The 15,901-nt window shown below is 42.2% G+C and overlaps 1 long non-coding RNA gene across 1 annotated transcript; it reads left to right on the forward strand.

Moving 5' to 3' along the window:
• Positions 1-9,257: 9,257 nt before the first annotated feature.
• Positions 9,258-10,720, forward strand: LOC123439371. Its single transcript, XR_006630074.1, has 3 exons — positions 9,258-9,293; positions 9,724-9,742; positions 10,563-10,720. It is a non-coding gene; the product is annotated as an uncharacterized LOC123439371 (long non-coding RNA).
• Positions 10,721-15,901: the final 5,181 nt, after the last annotated feature.

Below are 15,901 nucleotides of genomic sequence, written 5' to 3' on the forward strand. Positions count from 1 at the left end.
GCCATCTAGTTACTAGCTATGGACCCGTAGGTCTATGGTGTACTACTCACGCATCATCGGAGAGGTCATGGTGTTGATGAAGAAGCCCTCTGTATACGAATCCCCCCTCTGACAGGGCACCAGAACGTGCCCCAGATGGGTTTTTGCGGAGACAGAAGATTGCGGCGGCGAAAAAGTACTTTCGATGATCTATTGATCTTTTTGGGATTTTTAGGGAATATATAGGCGCAACCCCTAGAGCAGAGGGCGCCCAGGGGGCCCACAAGCCTGTGGGCCGCGGCCTCCCCCCTGGTGGCGGGGTGGGGGCTTGTGGGGCCCCTGAGGCTCCCCTGCCTTGGCTCTCAAGCTTCCCGTCTTCTTCCGTTTCGGAAAAAATCTTTTCGGGGATTTTCTTCCGGTTGGACTCTGTTTCAAAATTTCCTCTGGAAGGGGTCAAAAACATGGAAAAAACAGGAACTGGCACTTGGCACTGAGTTAATCAGTTAGTCCCAAAAAGTATATAAAAGGCATGCAAAATATCCAAAGTTTGACAAGATAATAGCATGAAACCATCAAAAATTATAGATACGTTGGAGACGTATCAAGCATCCCCAAGCTTAACTCCTGCTCGTCCTCGAGTAGGGAAGTGATAAAGATTGAATTTTTAATGTGGAATGCTACGTAGCATAGATGTCCTTTGCAACTTTTTTCGTGTGACATGAATGTTCAGATCCGTAAGATTCAAAACAATAGTTTGCTATTGGCATGAAAACAATAATACTTCAAGCAAACAATAGTCTGGCTATGCTCCATCATCCTCACACAAGTAATGTAAATCATGCACAACCCCGGAATTGGCCAAGTAATTGTTTTCGCACTCTTACTTTCTCAAACTTTTTATAACTATCACGCAATACATGAGCGCGGGCCATGGATATAGCACTATAGGTGGAATAGAGTGTGGTGGTGGTTGTGAGACAAAAAGGGAGGAGATAGTCACATTGACTCGGTGTATCAAAAGGCTATGGAGATGCCCATTAATAGATATCAATGTGAATGAGTAGGGATTGCCATACAAGAGATGCACTAGAGCTATAAGTATGTGAAAGCTCAAAAGGAGGACTAGTGGGTGTGCATCCAACTTGCTTGCTCACGAAGACCTAGGGCAATTTTGAGGAAGCCCATCCTTGGAATATACAAGCCAAGTTATATAATGAAGATTCCCACTAGCATATGGTAGTGACAAAGCAAGAAGCTCTCAATCATGAAGAACGTGGTGCTATTATGAAGGACAAGTGTGGAAAAAGATAGTAGCATTGTCCCTTCTCTCTTTTTCTCTCCTTTTTTTATTTGGGCTCTTAGGCCTCTTTTTTTCTTTTCTTTTCTTTTCTCTTTTTTTTTGTTTTTGGGCTCTTTGGCCTCTTTTTTTATTTCCTCAGATGGGACAATGCTCTAATAATGATGATAATCACACTTTTATTTACTCATAGCTCAAAACTCACAATGATGACTCCATAGGAAATGCCTCCGGCAGTGTACCGGGATGTGCAACGATCTAGCATGGCGTATGACGTTGAAACATCTCGCTAGCTATCTTACGATCATGCAAAGGCAGTATGAGAGTGACGGCACAAGTCATGAGACAGAACGGTGGGAGTTGCATGGCAATATATCTCAGAATGGCTATGAAAATGCCATGGTAGGTAGGTATGGTGGCTGTTTTGAGGAAGGAATATGGTGGGTTTGTGCATCGACGAGAATTGCGTGGCACTAGAGAGGCTAGCAATGGTGGAAGGTGAAAGTGCATCTATACCATGGACTCACATTAGTCATGAAGAACTCACATACTTGTTGCGAAAGTTTTTATTAGTAATCGAATCAAAGGGCTAAACGCATACTCCTAGGGGAAGGGTTTGTAGGTGTTAACCATCGCGCGATCCCGACATCAACACAAAGGATGACAATCAATAGATCAATTATGCTCCGACTTCCTAACATAGCGGTTCACCATAGGTGCATGCTACGGGAATCACTAACTTCAACACAAGTATTTCTAGATTCACAACACCCTACTAATATAGCTCTTAATATTACCAAATCCACGTCTCAAAACTAATTGAAAGGAATCAAAACTTCTCTTTCTACTCAATATACATGAAGATGGATGTTTTTTGCATCCTCTTTGGGTACCTATCACATTTGAGACTACTTTCATAGCATAAGCCAACTACCAAGTCACGCACCACCATGCTCTAAAGATATAAGTGAAGCACTAGAGCACAAGTATCTATCTCAAAAGATATAAGTGAAGCACTAGAGCAAAAGTATCTAGCTCAAAAGATATAAGTGAAACACTATGAGCATTCTAGCAAAATCACGATGAGTGCATGTCTCTCTCTCTCAAAAAGGTGTGCAGCAAGGATGATTGTGACACAAAAAAAAGGAAAAGACTCCTACGATACAAGACGCTCCAAGCAAAACACATATCATGTGGTGAATAAAAATATAGCGCCAAGTAATGTTACCGATGGATTGAAGACGAAAGAGGGGATGCCTTCCCGGGGCATCCCCAAGCTTAGGCTTTTTGGTGTCCTTGACTTTGGCTTGGGATGCCTTGGGCATCCCCAAGCTTCAGATCTTTCCACTCCTTATCTCTTTGTCCATGAGAACATCACCCAAAACTTGAAAACTTCACAACACAAAACTGAATCAGAAACGCGTGATAACATTAGCACAAGAAAACAAACTACCACTTCTTTTGGTGCTGTATCAAACTTGAATTCTATCTATATTGGTGTTGGTCTACTGTATTCTCACTTCTCCATCGCTAGTACCCACCGATACTAACCATAGTTTCATCAAAAGAAGCGACCAACTCAACAAAAACAGAATCTGTCAAAAACAGACCAGTCTGTAGTAATCTGTATACTTCGTATACTTCTGGTACCTCAAAACATCTGAAAAATTACGACGGCCTGGGAAAAAGGCATATCAACGAGAAGCAAAAAGAATCAACTCAAAAGCTCTTTCTGAATAAAAATGAAAAATCCTCTCGTGAGTGAAACATTTCTATCTTTTTCAGTCAGGATCAAACAACCATTACCAAGACTAGTCATAAAGGTTTTGCTTGGCTCAAACACAAAAAGAAACACGAAAAAACACAATCACAACAGAATTTTTATGGTGTGGACGCAACAAAACAGAAAGAAAAAGATAAATTCATTGGGTTGCCTCCCAACAAGCGCTATTGTTTAACACCCTTAGCTAGGCATAAAAGCGATAGAATCACGTATCGTCGTCTTTGGTGCTCAAACCATAATTGGCCCTCATCATGGATTCATAAGGCAATCTGATTTTATTTCTAGGAAAGTGTTCCATGCCCTTCCTTAAAGGAAATTGAAATCTAATATTCCCTTCCTTCATATCGATGATAGCACCGATAGTCCTTAGGAAAGGTCTACCAAGAATAATTGGGCATGTAGGATTGCAATCAATGTCAAGCACAATGAAATCCACGGGTACATAGTTCCTATTTGGAATAATAAGAGAATCATTGATCCTTCCCATGGGTTTCTTGACAGTAGAATCAGCAAGATGCAAATTCAGAGAACACTCTTCAATCTCATTAAAACCCAGAACATCACATAAAGACTTTGGAATCGCAGAAACACTAGCACCCAAATCACACAAAGCATTGCACTCATAGTTTTTGATTTTGATTTTTATGGTAGGTTCCCACTCATCATGAAGCTTTCTAGGGATAGAGACTTCCAATTCAAGTTTCTCTTCAAGAGATTTTATCATAGCTTCGACGATATGACGGTACAGGCGTTGTTCTGGCTATAAGCGTGTGGAGAGTTTAACATGGATTTCATCAAAGAAATGGATTAAATCAAGGAGCAACTATCATAATTGAATTCCTTGAAATCCACGGTAGTAATTTCATTACTACTCAAAGTTTTTACGTCTTCTACTCCACTTTCAAAGCTTTTTGCATCAAGATAGATGGACTCCGAATCATTGGGGCACTTTTCAACCAAAGTGGATTCATATCCAGCCCCATAATCATTAGGTTTGACACAAGAAGACAAAGATTCAATGGGAATCACACCAAGCACTTTAAGATCTTTGTGATTCTCATCACGAGAACACGCCTTTTTAAGCCATTCATGTCTAGCACGAATTTGGGCGGTTCTTTCTTGGCTCTCAATCATGGAAACACACATAGCTTTGAAAGTTTCATCCATGTCGATTTTGGGAGGAGAAAATCTAACTTTCAAAGCATCAACATTACTATAAATTCTATCAACGCTCTTAGCCAAATCGTCAATTTTGAGTAGTTTTTCCTCTATGGACGCATTGAAAATCTTTTGAGAGTTGATGAACTCTTTGATATTACTCTCTAGATCAGAGGGTAATCTATTGTAATTTCCGTGAGTATTGTTGTAGGAGTTGCCAAAGTTATGAGAGGAGTTACTAGGAAAAGGCCTAGGAACATAGTTTCCTCTAAAAGCATTATTGTTGCCAAAGTTATTCCTACCAACAAAATTAACGTCCAAGCTAGCGTTGCTACTCTCAATCAAAGAAGACAAGGGCATATCATTAGGATCCAAAGGAGCACTTCTACTAGTAACAAAATTCATTAACTCGTCGATCTTAGCACTCAACAAATTAATTTCCTCTATAGCATGTACCTTCTTACTAGTAGGTGACCTTTCAGTGTGCCACTGATAGTAGTTTGTCATGATGTTGTCTAGGAGTTTTGTGGATTCCCCTAACGTGATTTCCATGAACGTTCCACCTGAGGCGGAGTCCAAGATATTTCTAGAAGCGAAATTCAAGCCATCGTAAAAGATTTGAATAATCATCCAAAGACTCGAGCCATGAGCGGGACAATTTCTAATCATTAATTTCATTGTCTCCCAAGATTGTGCAACATGTTCATGATCAAGTTGCTTGAAATGCATGATATCATTACGGAGAGAGATAATCTTAGCCGGCGGAAAATACTTTGATATATAAGCATCTTTGCACTTATCCCAAGAATCGATACTATTTTTGGGCAAAGAAGAAAACCAAGTTTTTGCGCGATCTCGCAACGAGAAAGGAAAAAGCTTCAATTTAATCACGTCATTATCCAGATCTCTCTTCTTTTGCATATCGCAAAGCTCGGTATTGAGATGGGATGCGACATCTTCACTAGGAAGGCCGGAGAATTGCTCTTTCATAACAAGATTTAGCAAAGCGACATTGATTTCGTATGACTCCGCACTAGTGGCGGGAGCAATCGGAGTACTAATAAAATCATTATTATTAGTATTCGAGAAGTCACAAAGTTTAGTGTTTTCATTCATGGTGACTTCGGCAGGCAAGCAAGCACACAAGCAAACCAAGAGAAGGCGAGAAAAAGGGCGAACGAAAGAGGCGAACGAAAAAGCAAACGAAAAAGGCAAATTGGTGAAGTGGGGGAGAGGAAAATGAGAGGCAACTGGCAAACAAAGTAAATGCAAGAGATGAGTTTGCGACACCTACTTGGATGAGTTCTTGACTTGATCTTCCTCCCCGGCAACGGCGCTAGAAATTCTTCTCCTACGGTAACAAAAGTCCTTCCTTGGCGCTAGGAATTCTTCTTGCTACTTCTCTGGTTTGCGTCGGTTTTTCCCTTGAAGAGGAAAGGGTGATGCAGCACAGGACCAGTAAGTATTTCCCTCAGTTTGAGAACCAAGGTATCGATCCAGAAGGAGGATCTCGTCAAGTCCAGAGTACCTGCGCAAACACAAACAAGCTTGCACCCAACACTTAAAAGGGGTTGTGAATCCCTTCAAGATTGCTTGCAAAGTGAGATCTGAAGGCGGAAAGTGCAACGAAGTAAAAAGTGTAAGGCTGAAAATATGGTGTGGAGTAGACCTGGGGGCCATAGTGTTCACTAGAGGCTTCTCTCAAAATAGAAAATATCACGGTGGGTGAACAAATTACTGTCGAGAAATTGATAGAACCGTGCAAAGTCATGACGATATCTAAGGCAATGATCATACATATAGGCATCACGTGCAAGACAAGTAGACCGATACTTTCTGGATATACTACTATTACTCCACATATCGACCTCTATCCAGCATGCATCTAGTGTATTGAGTTCATGACGAACAAAGTAACGCCTTAAGCAAGATGACATGATGTAGAGGGATAATCTCAAACCAATGATGAAAACCCCATCTTTTTACCCTTGATGGCAACAACACGATGCGTGCGTCGCTACCCCTTCTGTCACTGGGTGAGGTCAATGCACGGTATGAACCCAAAACCAAGCACTTCTCCCATTGCAAGAATCATAGATCTAGTTGGCAGACAAAACCCACAACTCGAAGAGAATTACAAGGATATGAAATCATGCATAAGAGAGATCAGAAGAAAGTCAAATAAGATTCATAGATAATCTGATCATAAATCCACAATTCATCGGATCTCAACAAACACACCGCAAAAGAAGATTACATCAGATAGATCTCCATGAAGATCATGGAGAACTTTGTATTGAAGATCCAAGAGAGAAGAAGCCATCTAGTTACTAGCTATGGACCCGTAGGTCTATGGTCAACTACTCACGCATCATCGGAGAGGTATGGTGTTGATGAAGAAGCCCTCCGTATCCGAATCCCCCTCCGGTAGGGCACCCGAACGCGCCCCAGATGGGATCTTGCGGAGACACAAGCTTGCGGCGATGGAAAAGTACTGTCGATGACCTCCTCATTTTTTTTGGGATTTTTAGGGAATATATAGGCGCAACCCCTAGGGCAGAGGGCGCCCAGGGGGGCCACAAGCGTGTGGTCCGCGGCCTCCCCCCTGGCCGCAGGGTGGAGGCTTGCGGGGCCCCTGAGGCTCCTTTGCCTTGGCTCTTAAGCTTCCCGATCTTCTTCCGTTACGGAAAAAATCTTTTCGGGTATTTTCTTGCGTTTGGACTCTATTTCAAAATCTACTCTCAAAGGGATCTTGCGGAGACAGAAGCTTGCGATGGTGGAAAAGTGATTACGATGCTCCCCTGATTTGTTTGGGAATATTTGGGAATTTATAGGCGCAAGATCTAGGTCAGGGGACCTCCAGGGGGGCCACAAGCGTGCATGGCGCCCCCCATGGCCGCGCGGTGGGGGCTTGTGGGGCCCCTGGGGCTCTTCTGGCTTGGCCCCCAAGCTTCCCGATCTTCTCCCGTTACGGAAAAAATCTTTTAGGGGATTTTCTTCCGTTCGGACTCCGTTTCAAAATCTCCTCTGAAAGGGGTCAAAAACATGGAAAAAACAGGAACTGACCCTTGGCACTGAGTTAATAAGTTAGTCCCAAAAAAATATATAAAAGGCATGCAAAACATCCAAAGTTTGACAAGATAATAGCATTAAACCATCAAAAATTATAGATACGTTGGAGACGTATCAATTATCAACTAGAATTTACTAAGCTAACTAAAGAATGGCTAATATCAACTAGAATTTACCAAGCTAACTAAAGCATGGCATAATCTAAGTTGATCTAAACAATAAGAAGAATAAGAAGGAGAGGGATAACTTACCGAATGCCAAGGAACGGAGGAGAAGCATCATCTCCCTTGGTCGCTGGGTTGCTAGGGCTCTCACCATGAGAAGTAAAGGGATCGTGGGATTCAACTCTGGAATGATGCTGCAACAAGGCAAGAGTTATAATATGAGGTTAGCACGGCGACAGACAATGGTATAAGACCGTGCAAGGTTGGTTCTTGAAAGGGAACTCACCATTCCCACCGGAGAAGGCATCAGCGAAGGGGGCGGCAAACCTTGCTTCTCACACATAGCCTGCAAATTAGTTTTCGAGGAGTCAAACAAATAGCCTTGTTGCTTCTCACACATAGCCTTGCTTCTCACACAACCGACTTACCGCAACGAAGTCGTGCATGGCCCTCGCATGGGCATTATTGCGTGCCCTCTCCTCCTTAAGCAACCTCTGCGTATTTCGGTTCCTCTCCTCCAATAAGAGCCTGGTGGCCTCCCTCTCCTTCTCAAGTGCGGCCTGCAACCACTCCTCAAAAGGAATTTTAATCATCCATCCAGGGACAAATGAACGAAAGAAATAATGAAGAAAACTAACCTCGATGGCAAGATCAACTGGCCTCGCGCGTTGCCGTATTACACGAGCGAAGCTCGTTTGCCTCGCCTTGATCTGAGATAGAGTCTCAGTGATAGGGACGAAGCCATCCACTATAAGAAATATGCTCATACATGACGGTTTTTAAGATGTCGTTGATGAATTCGTCATAAATCTATGACGATTCCATCCGAGATCGTCGTAAATCGTTTGAAGGGATCAAATCTACATATAAATTACGACGATGTGAGTCAAAAACGTCGTAACCGCATAAGATAAGATCGTCATAACTTTTACGACGATTATAAAAATGTTGTAACATGTTCTAACTATGTTGACATGTCACTCGTGGGTCCATTCTATCCCACCTCATCCTAGTTTGTGAAGCAACCTACTATTCTATAATTCCAAAAATTCTCGAAAAATTATCATAAATATTTTGGATCATATATTCCTCAAATATGTGAAACCCTTCCTTCCATAGTTCAAAAATAATTCTGCAATATTCATTTTCCTATTCTTTTTAGAATAGCACTTTGTGAAGGAAGTGCTCTTTCTATTTCTTTGATTACCCTCATTTTTTATGGGCACTCTTACCTATCCAAATCATTGCCTCATGAAAACTTTCATAACCATTTGCCTAATAAATCTTTCTCAACAAATTTCCAAAGTTTGTGTTCAGCTAACAGCTTTGTGAAGGAAGTACTAGATAGGAATATCGTGATGATTTGAATTTTTTTCCACATCTTCTATGTGCCCAAAACATAGATCTCCACAAAATTTTAGCCCCATCTAACAATCCATGTGAGCTCATCATCCAATCTTTGTTTCTGGTAATATTTTCAGTTTGTGAAGCAACTACATTTTATATTGCTTTATAGTTGATGAAAATTTACCACGGAATAAAACTGACCATATAACCTCACTCCACCAAATTTTAGCTCATTTAATTCAGCCAGTTTCCCTCAATATTTTTCCCAATATTCTGTTCAATAGAGAGCATTGTGAAGGAAGTACAATTTTTATTTATCCAAATTTTATGAAATTTTTACAGTGACTTAATGTGCCTGAATTACCATCCTCCTCCAAATTTTATGAAATTTTTACAGTGACTTAATGCACTTCGACCTCGTCTTCACCGACGCGCCCTTCCACGCCGAGGGCAAGTCCGACGTCGACGACATCTTCGACCCGCCCTACTATGAGTGGTTCCAGTTTGACAAGGTCCTCCACCCTCCACCTTCCCCCCTTCCTCCCGTATTCCCATTGCCTGATCTCTACTATGACTGGTCTGTTATTCAAATTTGACTGGGACTTGCAAGTTTTTGATAGATTTAACTTTTCTCACACACTTCAGGCGTGTAGTAACAATTAAATTGTAGGTTAAATGTTGGGCTAGAGAAATATTGATGATAGTTTGATTGGAAAATTGTTATATGTCAGCTTCTGCAATCCATGGTACAACTACAAACCTGTGGGTATTGTTTCTAAAATATGCAGTATAGCACATGAATGTATGGCATACAAGTAGCAGACCTACATAATTTGAATTGTTTTCGTGACTTCGTGGGTCAACTCTAGGCTGCGGTTTTAGGATCTGGCAGTAGCCAGATCTGTTTGTGCTTATGCCCGAAGGTAAAATCTGGCGATTTGGGTGAGTAAACGGAAGTTTGCGAAGGAATTAACCTTTTAAGCTTCCAATGTCAAATATAGTTCAACCTTATGCTGTCAACTCTGCATATGGAGTAGTATTTGCTTGGAGAGCAGCATTGCTTAGCAGAGTGTCTGTGTGTTTTGCTTGCTGGGTCAGAGTAGTAGGTGGAGTATTTTGCTGGATCATATCATCAATCAGTCAATAATATCATGTGTTCGTGTATGTATGTAACTAAGATTCGATTCCAACTCCTAAGATATTATTACACGGAGGTAAGAACCTGGATCATATGCAGTGTTATATTATAGAAACTTGTCAAAGCCATCAGGATATTACTGTTGTTTATGGATGAATAGTGGCAGCAACGAAGCTTGACACAAACTCTTATTTAAAGATGAATAGTGGCAGCAAGTGTGAAGATTGTGCTATCCTGCTTGGTACATTTGTATCCCTGCTTATCTCAAGTCTGAACATTCAAATGCTATTTGGTACTAGAAGTGAAAATAGTACATATGTTTGGTTGCTTGGGTGACATGTTAGTGTGTTTGTATAAACGATAGATGAGATAAAAATATGGCCATGCTCATGTTCTACCTTCATGTGCACCATTGCTAATATCCTGATGACGCCCTACAATTAATTTGAAACGTGGAACTATTCATCTTTAAATAGTTAAATAATGTGCACCTGAGCCACTATTCATTTTTTTGTAAATTCTGGTATTTAAATACCTGCAGTGTTAGTTCACACTTTTTTTGTAAATGTTGTTATTTAAATACCTGCATTGTTAGTTCACATCTTATTCTTATTTTTTGCACAGGTGAAGTACAAAGCCAAGTGTGAAGCTATGAAGCGTATCAACAAACAGTAGCATATGTATTGTAATAGTAGGCAGTATTAGGTATATCTAGGTAGTGGTGTAGTGTAAAGATTGTAATAGACAAATTTAATGTTGGTTTGGACGAATTTCATTTGCTCCCTAGCCTGTTTGAAATATTGATTCTGAATGTGATTTGAATACCTATGAAATGGCAACTTGACAAGGGGACCAAGTTATGATATTTATTTGACAAAATATGAAATTTCTGACGTGTGGGACTAATTTTGAGGTCAGCATGACATGTGGGACCAGTACAAAAACAAAAATAAAATGGTCAAAAAAGAAAATCAATAGAAAGTAAAAGGCCACAAATCAAAATTTGAAAAAAATACTAAAATGACTGTAAATAGGCTAAGGCCCAAAGAGAAGCCCAATAAGAAAAAGCCCAAAAAAATAAAACCAGCCCAAGTGATCAATTGAAATGGGTTGGGCTGATTTCAGCCATGACGTTTTGATTTCGTCGTAATTTTGCCACGTAGGACTGAGTTTGATTACCGACGACGATTTAGGATCGTCGTAAAGGTTACGACGATCCAGGAATCATCATAAAAGTTACGACGATTTTGATCAAAACGTCGCTGCTGTTCATTTGTGACGCTCCGTTTTCGACGTTTAGTTTTTCGTCGTGAGATCGTCGTAAATTAAAAACCGTGACGATGTAGCGACGAAAAAATAGCGTCGTGTATTAGCATATTCCTTGTAGTGACCACACATGGCCAGCGTGCCATGACTCTTACCGCCACCAGAGATCATCAACGCCTCCGGGTCGATAGGATTCTGGCTCGGTTCAAAGTCAGGCCTGCGCAGCTGTTTGACCACCTCAGAATAAGACGTCATCTTGCTGTAGGCGGACAGGCTTGTGTACGCCGATGGCCCGTCCCCCTCAGAATATGCATTCGCCGTCTTGTACGAGCCCTTATGGGCCATGCTAAACGCGGCGTATCCCTGAGGCTCGGGCTGGTTATTGTGTTTGGCCTACATGAAAAGACAAAGAATTAGTACAACAAAAATCATGAACAAATGAATTATTGATGAAACAAAACAAGGCACACATACCCATTTTTTGGCGTATTGCTTGATGTTGGCATTGCCTTGGTGGTGTGGCACACCAACCAATTGGGCACGACGGTCCTTGGCCATAGTGTGGGTGCTCAACCAAGCCTCCGTGCACCACCTGTCCACTATCATCTCCCAACAATCCATCTTACCGGCCAACCATCTCGGGGGCACCTATGAATGTAAGTTAATGAAGAATGAAACTAAGTATTATAACTAAATAGACCTAACTAGCCCTAGCAAAACTATTAAAGAATTGATCTTTGGAATGTACATACCTCCATGTACTCGGTCTTATCAAGGTAAATCTTTCAACATTCAGTCTTTGTCTTCGTCTCCCCTTGCTTGGCGTACCAATCTCGAACAGCCTGAACACGCAGCTCGTTCCTCGTGTTATTCAATAAACTCTTGCACTCTTTCACGAGGTTCTTCTTGGCCGCCTCCTCCGTCCCCTCCGCGACCCTAAAGTAACTCTGGAATTATGCCATATAGATGCACAAATGAATAGTGAAATGATTTGGAGGGAAATAACAATATATAACATTGTATGCTTTTTATTGGCTAAAATAATAGTTACCCAAAAATCAGCCAACACCTTGTCGGCCACGCTCACGCAAACAACACCATTCACATATGTGTTTTCCGGGAGCAGAGCGGCTTGGTAGTGCTCCCACTTGAGTCCTGGCTCGGGAACCATACCCTCACCGGGCAACTGCACTATCCCAGGGAAGTGCTCCCTAAGTAAAGCACCAAGGAGGCAGTTTGGATTCCGGGTATTCTTTGGGTAATCCCACCCCCTACATAATGATAAGGCAAAGACATTAGCTACTTGGTGAAATATAATGATATAAGGTACACAATATGTATCAACTTAGTTCTCGCCATCTGGCTCAATGAACGCCCTGTGCTGCAACTCCAATCGGTCTGGAACTCGTGTCATACCATGTTGGTAGACCGACTTGCTGGCAGACAGGCTCCGCCTCTCTCCCTCAGCCTCCGCCTCAGCCTCCTCCTCAGCCTCCGCCTCTGCCTTAGCCCCCTGCATCTATGTCTGCTCCTGGACGGGAGGATCCCGCACCGGTGACACCCTCATCCGCAAGGGTGAAGTGGCTGAGACAGAAGTAGCCGAGGGTGGTAGCGACTCGCTTCTTTCAGGCAGCCTCCCTCTCCCATGACCACGTCCTCTGCCTCTCTTCTTTCCTCCGCCTCTCCCACAGGGCTCCTCGGCAAAGCTCTACAACAAAGTTCTCCGTAGCTGCCCAGGTGCTATCCTCAACTTATCCCCGCTTGCCATGTCTCACCACCTGGAACGATAAATAGTTAAATAACTAGTACAAATTCAAGGACAATAATTAAACGAACAATAATAAATACATGAATAATTCAACTAATAATTGAATAGTTAAACAACAATGTTTGGATGCATACAAAGTACTAATAGTCGGGATCATCTGTCTCTTCTCCATTGTCAATTGAAGGAAAATCATCATCAGTATCACACGTGTCGTCATGACTGATATCGTCATCGGGTTCGGGGACATCATGTGGAAGGCCTTTTTGTCACTGTCAAGCATTGATAGCTCATCCGCATTGGTAACCTCTTCTACTTCCACTTCTTCCTCATCATCACGTGATTCTTATTCCTCGGTGTTCAGGGTGGACGTAGAGCAGTTTCGGGTACAACGTCTCACACCACGTGATTCTTGGAAGAATTCTCCATCATATGTTATTGGGTCAATTTGAGGTTCATAATCGTCTTCATTTGGGGGAGGTGGTCTAAGATGTGGCGGCACATCGAACACGACATAACAACCTTCCAGGTTCTTAACACTTTGACTACAGTATGGCAGATAGAAAACTTGGGTGGCCCGTTGAGGCACAATATAGACATCGGCACCGCTTAACTGCCTGTCTTGTTGAATTTCGATTAGCCCAAGATGTTCATGAGTCCGTCTTGTCTTAGTAGGATCGAACCAATGACATTTGAACACAACAACGTTCGGAGGATTTTCACCATAATAATGAAGTTCGTAGACTTCTTCAAGTCTTCCATAATACTCGACACCTCCCTCGCCTATAGCAGAGACACCGAAATTGTTTGTTTTCGACCGGGCATTGAAAGCTCTTTGCTAGCAGTACGAAAGCGATACCCATTGATGTCGTACTTGTGAAATGTACGGACCTTAAAGTCAAAGCCATTATCTATTTGTCTTAATTCGTCGTTGACTTGCTCATCTGAATTAGCCTAGAAGTTAAGAAAAGAAAGAATTTGGTGTGTTACCCATGAGTAATAGCAACAAAGGAAATCACCTATTATATATAAGGGAGGTACCGTTTTTTTGAACCAAGAGATGAAACCGGGATAGCCGCCTCCTGTCTTTTCAAGAAGTTCATACTCGAGAATGGATTCTTTTTCGATTGCAACACCATTCGAGAATTATTCAACGTATCAACTATATCAATTAATAATAGTTGTTAGGCACAAAACTTGTTAAAAGTTGCGAAACAATGTACAGAGCACTTACTCGATGTATGGCCGAACTTCTGTTAAGTTGTTCAATATATACATCGTTAGTGTGCGCCACTCCTCGACGCACAACAACTTTGGTTTTCCCACACCAGAAGGTGCGAGCTTCCCTTTGAAGAGGCTGAGATTGGATTCACGTCGTTTGGGGTCGCCCACATTGTACCGAGGCTTTGGATTATGCAAGTTGTGCATAGTGGCATCATAGTGTGCTGTTACGAAGTTTGCCGCCTCCTCGGTAATGAACGCCTTGACCATCGATGCTTCAATTCTACGTTTATTTTTACATTTTCCTCGAAGTGTCTTCTGCATTCTTTCAGTTGCGTATCACCATCGATTTTGCACAGGGCCACCCAATCTTGCCTCGGTTGGGAGATGCAAAATCATGTGTTGCATCGGATTAAAGAAGCCTGATGGAAAAATCTTCTCTAACTTGTAGAGCAACTCAGGCGCCAACTCTTCCATGTCATCTATCACGGCACGCGACAACTCTTTAGCACAAAGAACACGGAAGAAATAGCTCAACTCGGCCAATACTAGCCATTCAGCCTCGGGGATATAACCGCACAACATCACCGACATTATCCGCTCAAGCCATATGTGCCAATCTTGACTCTTGAGCCCAAAAATTTTCATTTTTTCAATGCTCGCTCCCCTCGCTAGATTCGCAGCATACCCATCGGGGAACAACAACTTTTTTGCACCCACAAGAGGATTTCCCTTATTGCTCCCTTCTCAAGATTGTACCAGGCAGGTGGTTTGTACCAATTTTTTTCCTTTCGGTTCTCGCATGTTTAGTGATGGCCTATCACACAGAGTCTCCTGGTCAACTCTAGCCTTTGTATTATCTTTGCCCTTATGAGTGACGAAAAATGTGCCAAGAAGGGCCTCGGCGATATTCTTTTCAGTGTGCATCATGTTAATGTTGTGTGGAAGTAAGAGGTCTTCGAAGTAGGGGAGATCTCAGATGCATGGCCTGTGGGTCCAGGCGTGTTCCTCATTATAACCCAAGAAATACCCTGGACGGTTTGCATCAGGCTTCATAGATTTTAACTGTTCATTAATTTGTGCCCCCGTCAACGCAGGTGGTGCCGAGTGTTTGACAACTTTACCTTTCATGAAATTCTTCTTGTCTTTTCTGAATGGATGGTCCATAGGCAAGAACTGTCTATGCAAGTCAAAGCAAGAATACTTCCCACCCGTCGGCAACCAATGAAACTTAAGAGCTGCCTTGCATTGTGGGCATGGGAACCTTCCATGCACACAGCAGGCAATGAAAAGTGCAAATGCCGGCAGATCATGCAACGAGTATTGGTACCAAACATACATTTGAAAGTTCTCTTTCTTAGCTGCGTCGTATGTGTTGACCCCATTCACCCAAGCTTCTTTCAAGTCATCCATCAGCGGTTGCATGTACACACTCATATTCTTCCCCGGGTAGTTTGGCCCTGGAACTATCAACGTCAGAAATATGTGCTTTCTTTGCATAATGGATGATGGTGGAAGATTGAGGGGAATGACAAATACAGGCCAACAACTATATTGGGTATCCGTCATACCAAAAGGATTGAAGCCATCGAGGCTGATGGCGATTCGACAATTCCTTGGTTCTTTAGATTTTTCCTTATGTATACTATCGAATGCCTTCCATGCGTCACCATCTGAAGGGTGTACCAACATCGGAACTCCGTGTTCATCT

This window comes from Hordeum vulgare, chromosome 3H (genome assembly GCF_904849725.1).
Source record: "Hordeum vulgare subsp. vulgare chromosome 3H, MorexV3_pseudomolecules_assembly, whole genome shotgun sequence".
NCBI classification, from domain to species: Eukaryota; Viridiplantae; Streptophyta; class Magnoliopsida; order Poales; family Poaceae; genus Hordeum; species Hordeum vulgare.